The following is a 9,614-nucleotide window of genomic DNA, read 5'->3' on the forward strand; positions in this document are numbered from 1 at the left end:
TCATAAAGGAAATCAGTCCTGAATGTTCATTGGAAGGACTGATGCTGAAGCTGAAACTCCAATACTTTGGCCACCTGATGCTGGGAAAGATTGAAGGCGGAAGGAGAAGGGGGTGACAGAGGATAAGATGGTTAGATGGCATCATGGCATCAGCAGCATGCTGGCGTGCTGCAGTCCATGGGGTCGCAAAGAATCGGACATGACTCAGCATCTGAACTGAACTGAAGTCTTCAGGCTTCCTGGATGACTCAGTGGTAAAGAATCCTGCCAAGCAGGAGACATGGGTTCAATCCTGGGTCAGGAAGATCCCCTAGAGGAAGAAATGGCAACCCACTTGCCTGAGAAATCCTTGGACAGAGGAGCCTGTGTCTGTGGGGTCACAAAGAGTCAGACAGGACTATGGATTAAGCAACAAATTAGTCCTCATCTTTAGCATCCTGCTTCAGTAGGCTGAATTAGAAAAGATAGATATTAATACTAATAATAATTTGGAATTCCTACTTTTTACTGTAGGTTTTTTCGACTTATTACCACATGCTTTTTTAATTCTCATTTTGAAAAATGAATTACTCTAGTTTTGCTCCAACATCAATAAGCTCAAAAATACGGTCAGAAGTTCTAATATCATCAATAGTGCCCATTTACAATGAGATGTCTGGAAGAATGGCAGAATCTCATGATTTTTTTTTCTTTTTCTTAAAAGATCCAATCTTAGGAAAGATGAGTTACATGGAAATATTACATTGCATATACCTGTGCTTGTATTTTCTTCTGGTGGTGCTGTCTGCAAATGTTTTGATTTTTTAGCTGTTATACTATCTTGTGGCATGTTTAGTTGTGCAGCAACTTTTATAGTTAATTTCAGTGGTAGAGGTAAATGGTGTTTTCTTTTTAATTTCAACTGGGTAAAAATACGTTTTGTATTATCAAGGTGATCATCAAGAATTATGTTTAAGATTGTATTTCTTTTCACTTAAAAACAAATTGATCAGTATCATAATGAAAGGGATTCAATGTTACAAGTTTGAACCACTGTTTTATTTGACATTTAACTTACTACCTTTTCTAACCTCAACTTTTCTTTTTTTTTATGAGAATGATTAAGTTTAAATTATTTAACATTTGTAAAGTGATTATAATAGTGTCTGGCTATTACTACGTAAGTGTTTAAATAAAAATAAGTATCATGGTTCTTCCATTCAAAAGCAGTGATTAACAGTATTATTTCCTTAATGACAACATCCAGCTTTGATACTATCAGTATAAATGAAAGTTATCCCAAATTTTAATAATGAGGAATTCAGCTAGGAAGTACATGGCTGTACACAGTATATTACATAAGTAATACCGCCGGAAAATGCTGCTTGCACAACTTAAAGCCAATCCTAGCAAACATTTCAACAATTACATTTTTTTTTCCGTCTTACAACATTGCTTTATTATATAGATGCAAAATCTGTTTTATGTACAATACGTGTACTTTATTTGGTCCTACCAAATAATCTTACCAAGGCTTTCTATCGGTAATCTTCCCCCAAAAGATTCAGGTAGAATTAGATATTGTGCACTTCACGACTACCCAAACCTGAGACTTCGCTACTAATTTCAGTTTGGGGGTCATACACATAAATCGAAATAGACACACGCGAGGTACAGACACACACGAGGTTAAGGCGATGAAAGTGAGCTGCAGGAAACCCCAGGGTTCAGAACAACTAGGCTGTGTATTTTGCTTGAGTTAGATTCGCAACGTGAGCAGCAAAGGTTGTGTGATCTCAGAGCGCTTTTATTGTAGTGCGAGGGCTTCTGAACACCCATGTGACTGCGTGGGTGGGGGCGCTGGCAGCCTGTGGGCCCTTTGAGGCATCCATCACCAGGCGCTCATTTCTTCTCGGCCTCTCCTGTTTTGGGTTCTTGTTTCAGTTTGTAATCAGCCAGGGCGGCCTTGATGGCGTCTTCAGCCAGCATGGAGCAGTGCAGTTTCACAGGCGGGAGGCACAGCTCCTTGGCGATGTCTGTGTTTTTGATGGTCAACGCCTCCTCCACCGTCTTCCCCTTTACCCATTCGGTGGCTAACGAGCTGGAGGCGTTGGCAGAACCACAGCCAAATGTTTTAAACCTGGCGTCCACGATCTTCCCCTTTTCATCCACTTGAATCTGTAATTTCATGACATCACCACACGCTGGAGCCCCCACCAATCCAGTCCCAACATTTTTAGATGTCTTGTCAAGGGACCCCACGTTTCGGGGATTTTCATAGTTATCAACAACCTTTTTGTGACAGAGCCGAGCGGGAGCTGAGAACTCCCGGGCGGGCAGGCGCGGGGCCCGGAGCAACAGGGCCGACGCCGCCCGCCTCAAACGGCCCGCTCCAGCCGCCGCCATCTTGCGGGCTTGCCCAACAATTACATTTAAAATTTTCCAACTCCAGCTAAAGACATGCATGCTGCATGTCTCACTGTCATGACAAACTAAGTATGTTTAACTTATCTCTGATAATGGCACCAACACTCTCAGTAACCTGGGATGGGGAATGAAAATATCTGACTCTTCTTCCCTTGTCTACTCATAACCAGTCACCATCTATTGCTGCTGCTAAGTCGCTTCGGTTGTGTCCGACTCTGTGTGACCCCATAGACGGCAGCCCACCAGGCTATTAATTCTATTAATTCAACTATTAATTCGTCCCTAAAAATGTTTTTCTTGTACCTTAAATCCTTCCCTACCTACTATTGTCACTCCAATTCACACATTTTCTCTTGCTTACTGGACTTTTAACCCATCTCACTCCAGTCTCTCTCACTTCTGGTCCTGCTTTCAAATCTCACCTCAATCCACTACAGTTTGCTTCCATCCCCATCAGCCCCAGGAAGCTACCCTTGCTGGGGCCATCAAAGATCTGTTAGTTACCAATGCCACTACACACTTTAACTCATCTGACTAGGCTTTTTGGTCAATTAACATTCTCTCCTCAAAATTCCCCCTTCCAATGTTTCCCAAGGCCGTGCTCACCCCTGATTTTCCTCCTTACTTCTAACTGTGACTTCTGCATCTCTTGGCTTCCCTGGTGGCTCAGACAGTAAAGAATCTGCCTGCAATGCAGGAGACCCAGGTTTGATCCCTGGGTCAGGAAGATCCCTTGGAGAAAAGAATGGCTATCCAGAAAAGGGAATGGCTACCCACTCCAGTACTCTTTCCTGGAGAATTCCATGAACAGAGGAGCCTTGTGGGCTACAGTCCATGAGGTTGCAAAGAGTTGGACACAAATGAGCAACTAACACTTTCCCTTTCACTTTTCTGCATATCTTCCCTAGGGTTTCTTCTTCTCTTTATCCTTTAGATATTATATTGATGTTCCTCAGGATTTTATCTTTGGCTTTCATATTTTCTCATTCTTCATGTGCATGACTATTTTTTACTACCTCCAATGTCTATGACTCACTAGGCTGTAAACTCCATGAAAACAAAGCCTGGATCTGTATTGTTCTGAATCCTATCCCACTACCTAGCACATGCTAAGCTAAGTCGCTTCAGTCATGTCCGACTCTGTGTGACCCCATAGACGGCAGCCCACGAGGCTCTCCCGTCCCTGGCATTCTTCAGGCAAAAACACTGGAGTGGGTTGCCATTTCCTTCTCCAATGCACGAAAGTGAAAAGTGAAAGGGAAGTCGTTCAGTCGTGTCCGACTCTTAGCGACCCTATGGACTGCGGCCCACCAGGCTCCTCTGTCCATGGGATTTTCCAGGCAAGAGTGCTGGAGTGGGGTGCCAAGCCTTCTCCAACCTAGCACATAGTCAGCACTTTTCCTACACCTGTGCCCCAAGCACCAGCCCTATGTACCAGCCCGATGTAACCTAGTTACATCGTTCGCCAGTACGGCAACCTTGAATAAGTTGAGGCATCTGTACCCTAATTTCCTAATGTTTACATTAGGAATAGTAGGAGTAGTAATACCTACCTTTGAAGGTAGGGAGTTAAATAAATTAATAGAGGTAAGCCATTGAGAATATTGCAAGGCATTAGAGCAAGCATTGTAAAATCTTAGGTGTTTTTTACATATCTAACATGTACTAGCCAATTCCTTCCTGACGTTACATGGCCACACCAAATTCAGCATGTCCCAAAGTGAACAAACCCCTACATCAACCTACCCAAACTGTTTTTTTTTTTTCCTTCTAAATTCCCTATTTGGATTAAGGCAACATGCAGTTACCTAAACTTCTCTCCCATTCCAGCAGACAATCAAGTCATCTCTATTCTCCACTGTATGAAATTCCACCCCTTCCACCTATTTCTACTCCCACAGCCCAAGCTCTGGTCTCCCCAGTTCATATCACCTATTCCCTGACTTTTTGACACCACTGCTGCCAGAGTGACCTTTTTGAAAATATATCCTTTTATCTCCAGGATAAAATGCAAGGCCTTTATGATCTAGCCATTGCTTTCCGTGACAGATTCATCTTTCATGGCTCTTTTCCTACTTTATCTTCTAAAAGTAGCAAGGACAAAAATCAGAGTAATAGTAGTAGCTGGTTGTTGGGCTTCCCTGGTGGCTCAGATGGTAAAGAATCTGCCTGCAATGTGGGAGACCAGGGTGCAATCCCTGGGTTGGAAAGACCCCCTGGAGGAGGGCATGGCAACCCACTCCAGTATTCTTGTCTGGAGAATACCCATGGACGGAGGAGCTTGGCAGGCTACGGGTAATGGGGTCGCAAAGAGTCAGACACTACTGAGCGACTAAGTGCAGTAGCTCGTTATTAGTAAGGAAATGGAAGCTTAAAGAACTTAAATCACCAAAATCTCAATGCTGGTACCTGGCAGAGTCAGCACCCAAAGTTAAATCTGACTCCAAAGCATGTGCTCTAATCACTACAATACGCTGCTGTTCAACTGCAGTTGTCTTCTCAGACACACATATCACTTCCCTCTTCAGTATCTTTGCACATTTTATTTCCTCCATAAGGAATTTCAATAATTCATTTTATGACACTTTTTTGGGTCAGGATTTTGCTTTCTGTATAAAAGATGGGTCAGAGAAGAAAAACACTTGTAAAATCCATTTGGGGACTTCCTTGGTGGTCCGTGGCTAAAATTCTGAGCTCCCAATGCAAAGGGCCCGGGTTTGATCCCTGGTTGGGGAACTAGATGCCACATGCTCTGACTAAGATCTGGCAAAGTCAAATAAAAACGATAAAATAAAAATGAAAATCCACTTTTGAGGAAAAGAGAACAGTGGAAAATGGTATTTACAACTTAAGGCATTTAGAAGAGTGTTATAAATATCACTTTCCTTTCAAATGTAAAGGAGTAAATATTGTTAAACATATAGCTCAGGTTTCTCCTTTGTAACATTTTCACTAACTTTACCACTAGAGAAAATTTAAAATCATTTGCTCAATAACCATGACATTCAAACCCAACCTGCTCCACGCACAGCATGCTGAGAAAACATACAGGGAGAGTCAAGGGGCTAAAAAAAAAAAAATTAAGTATACCATGTCCATAATTCTAATGTATTTGTATCAAATGGTACTGTATTTGTTTATTTATTTTAAATCTTCCTTAATTCCTAAGGATAGTAATGAATCACATGTTATAGGGGTTTTGAAAACAGAACCTCAGAGAGTTAAGCAAATATATATCCAACAAATGTTTATTGACTCTTAATGCCAGAATAGAATCAATTTCACTAATATGTTCAAAACCTAGGAGTGATTACTCCCCTCACTGTCTAAAATCATGGTATCTTATTCTAACATTCAAGATGCTCCAAAAAACTCAATTGTCCAAACTTTTCTCTCGTCTCCTTACAATACAGCTTCTACTCCACCCTGTCAAGCTGCATGTGGGAATGCCACGATATCGGCAACCTTCTCCCTTCTACATTTTCCGTCTCTTGTTTCCTCCCTGCCCCTACAGTATATTTAAAAAATAAAGAAAGGCAATGGGCCCAAAATGGAGTTACTTATACTAGGCCTCTTGTCACCAAACTAAGATTTAATAGTTTCAGTTCTCTCAGACACAGAAACTTAAACCAGTCAATCAGGAATCACCTGATCAGCACCTGATAGGTAATATACCTAACTGTATATTGGGTCTGTCTCTTATTGTCCCCTAAAGGAAAGTAGCTTTGCGATAATAACACGCTCTTTTGCCTAATATAACTTCCTTGTTTTCACTCCCTTCTGCCTATAAAAGTCTTTCATTTTTTACAGTACCTTTCTATCTGCTAGATTGAATGCTTCCTGATTCAAATCAATTTTTGTTCAAATAAATTATTAAAATGTTTAATATGCCTCAGGTCACACTTTAACATGTATTTCATACATAGGCTTTAAAGTGCTGATGACAACCTGGTAGCTCATAAACCAAATTAGACTCACAGACAAGTTCAGTTTGATTTGTAGTTGAAAATACTTTTTTTCTTAATTATATGTCATTCTTCAACAGTTAGGAATGTTCATGTTAAAGCCTAGACGCCAGATTTTCTGTGAAAGCTGAAAGGTTAAGCAGACTGAAGTTCCTGCAAAGCATCAGTTGGCTGAGACTGAGTAGAGGCAGCCCTCCTTGGATGGGGCTGGCCTAATGTGCCTGTAGTCTGTATTATCCCTTTCAGTATTTTACCTTCTGATACTTGTTTTAAAAATTAGACCAAGTTCCAAATAGTTCTGAAGTGTTTTCCTAGAATCTTGGGGCCCCTGATCTCAATCACATTTAATACAAAACACCTATTACTTATATCCTTCATCTGCAATTAATCATGTGTTACTTTATTGATGAAGAGGCTTTGGGGTGGAGCAGAGGGCACTCAGAAAACTTTACAGGATGACAATGATAATTATAGGTTATTCATGCAACCAAAATTTGTTCTGTTCCTGCTTTGGGGATTTCCAGACCACCCAGACAATATTCTTGATGTAGTGCCAGGCACCAAGGTAAGCAATTCCCAAACACGATCCCATTTAGTCTTTCCAACAATGCTGTGAAGTAGGTAATATCCCATTTTATAAATGAGGAAGCAGGGGCAGACCAGGGTTCTAAATCAAGTATGTTTGACTCCAAATCTTGTAGTCTAGTCTTTTGAATTACTGGATGAATTCATTCTTATTATCACTGCCATGATCCAGATCTACTTCTTAGCTTTGAAGTTCAAGAAGCTTGATTTTTCTCACTGCACTCTGAATTGATCAGCCAACAAAGACTAATTCATAGGAACTAAACTTCAAGGGACTTACATCTTGATCAAAATGTCACCTTATTGTTTTTACAACATAGATGTTCATGTTAAATCAATAATACATTCTCTTTTGTAATCTTCAAAGCTTCAGAGGCTAAGTCCTAGTAAACAAGGTATCAGTACAGAAGAAATTAATAGAATGATTTTACTGATTTGTTCATCCAACTATCCAACTGACTGTGCTACATAAGAATCTATCAAGGTACTAGACCAGTACCAGGCCATGCACCTATTCAGGTGCCCCCCACACACACCATGCCCTCTCCCCACCCCGTCTCCTTAGACGGTGATTAAAGCCTATCGTGGCAAACCCTTATGTTTTGGGATCTTCTCTAGATTCCATAAAGACTACCATCTCCCTTTCTGTTATTACTAGTTGCTTTCTTCAGTTGTAACTGATTAGGCTACAACTTTTTACACCTATTCAGATTTAATTTCCAGAGCTTACTTTTGCTTCTTTACAACTTGGAAAGTATTCCTTTTTCTAAGGGAACTATGACAAATAGCTAAACTGATTTATTTTATATTTATTTGGTTTTTTAATTCTCATCTTTCTGGGAAATACCTTATAGTAGCCCTTATGCACTGCCTTAGGTGTCCCATTTCTATTTCTCTTTGTAGATGCTTATGCTTTGTCTTCCTAAGCAGATTGTAACCAGTTTGAGGGCAATAACAGCAATAATATCTTTGAAGAGCTTTACTCTCTGTTCCCATTTTGTTTACAAAAGCATCTAGCAAAATCATTCATGCTATTATTTATCACATGCTTTTATTTTTTTCTTTTACAAAAGGTGAAAACTGAAGTTAGGAGAAGTAAATTGACCTACCCAAGTTTATAAAATTAGTCAACGGTAAAATCAGGTTCTTGTCCCAGTTCTTGCAGTCTGCTCATCACACTTTCTCTGAACATCACACTGTTCATCACATAAGGCTGCTTCTGCGTGCTCATGCTTAATATCTCTTCTGTGCCCCACAATGCCAGATTGTAAATATTGAATAAATAATCACAGGTTTTGTTTGTAACTATAAGCAAATGAGTCTTAATTCTTACTATTTGTTTGTTAACATATTAACTATACATCTCAATAATGCAAATGGTTATTATCTGATATTGTTTCAGATGAGCATGTCTCAATATATGACCAGTGGCACAACAGCATTAGAGTCACCTAGACTGCCTGTCAAAATTGCAGATTCCTAAGTTTTCTCCAGTTCTGTTGAATGAAACTTCTAGGGGTGGAGCCCAGAAACACACATTTCAGTAGGCTTTTCACCTAAGAGTTAATCACACTGACCTTTGACAATCACTGTTCCAAATAAATATAATGAGGGATAGGGTGAATGTAAAATACGAGGTTCTCTTGGAAACCTGATAATGGTGGTTAAAAAGAATGAGGACAGATTAAGGAAAGCTTTTACTATCAGGCCAACTCATGATATTTAGTAGTTAAGGAAGTGCCTTTAAAGGTTTTTCAGCAGTAGGAGGAAATAACAAAAGCACTGCTTATCTAGCAATATACATAATGTACTCAAAGGAAAAGAAATCATAGTGAAATCAGTTAGCAAGTTTATTCCAACACACTCAGTAGCCTAGGACAGCAGAGAGAATGGAAAGCAAAGCTTCAATAAAACACTGAAGAAACAGTCATATCCTGACTTGACTTCCACTTCTAGCAATTTATCTGATGGATTTAATTATATGTACAGTTATAGAGATTCAATTCCAAGGACATTGATCGCAGTGAAGTTCATAATAAACAATGAAAATGATCTAAATATCTAAGAAACAGGTATTGTTCAGCCATATATTAGGATATTATTAAGTCACTAGGAATGTTGCTGATGACTGGATATTAATGCATAAAGAGGTTTACGATATATTGATAACTGAAACAAATGTTTCACTTCAGTTCAGTTCAGTTCAGTCGCTCAGTCATGTCTGACTCTTTGCGACCCCATGAATCACAGCACACCAGGCCTCCCTGTCCATCACCAACTCCCAGAGTTCATTCAGACTCACATCCATCGAGTCACTGATGCCATCCAGCCATCTCATCCTCTGTCATCCACTTCTCCTCCTGCCCCCAATCCCCCCCAGCATCAGGGTCTTTTCCAGTGAGTCAACTCTTCACATGAGGTGGCCAAAGTACTGGAGTTTCAGCTTTAGCATCATTCCTTCCAAAGAAATCCCAGGGCTGATCTCCTTCAGAATGGACTGGTTGGATCTCCTTGCAGTCCAAGGGACTCTCAAGAGTCTTCTCCAACACCACAGTTCAAAAGCATCAATTCTTCCGTGCTCAGCCTTCTTCACAGTCCAACTCTCACATCCATACATGACCACTGGAAAAACCATAGCCTTGACTAGACCGACCTTTG

At 40.3% G+C, this 9,614-nt stretch overlaps 1 pseudogene across 1 annotated transcript; it reads right to left on the bottom strand.

The window, feature by feature from the left end:
* Nucleotides 1–1,420: 1,420 nt before the first annotated feature.
* LOC104986300 lies at nucleotides 1,421–2,392 on the bottom strand (annotated as a pseudogene). The gene has a single exon (XR_825020.1). The product of XR_825020.1 is annotated as an iron-sulfur cluster assembly enzyme ISCU, mitochondrial pseudogene (transcript).
* Between the last annotated feature and the right edge of the window lie 7,222 nt (nucleotides 2,393–9,614).

Source organism: Bison bison, unplaced genomic scaffold (genome assembly GCF_000754665.1).
Source record: "Bison bison bison isolate TAMUID 2011002044 unplaced genomic scaffold, Bison_UMD1.0 scf7180017864066, whole genome shotgun sequence".
NCBI lineage: Eukaryota > Metazoa > Chordata > Mammalia > Artiodactyla > Bovidae > Bison > Bison bison.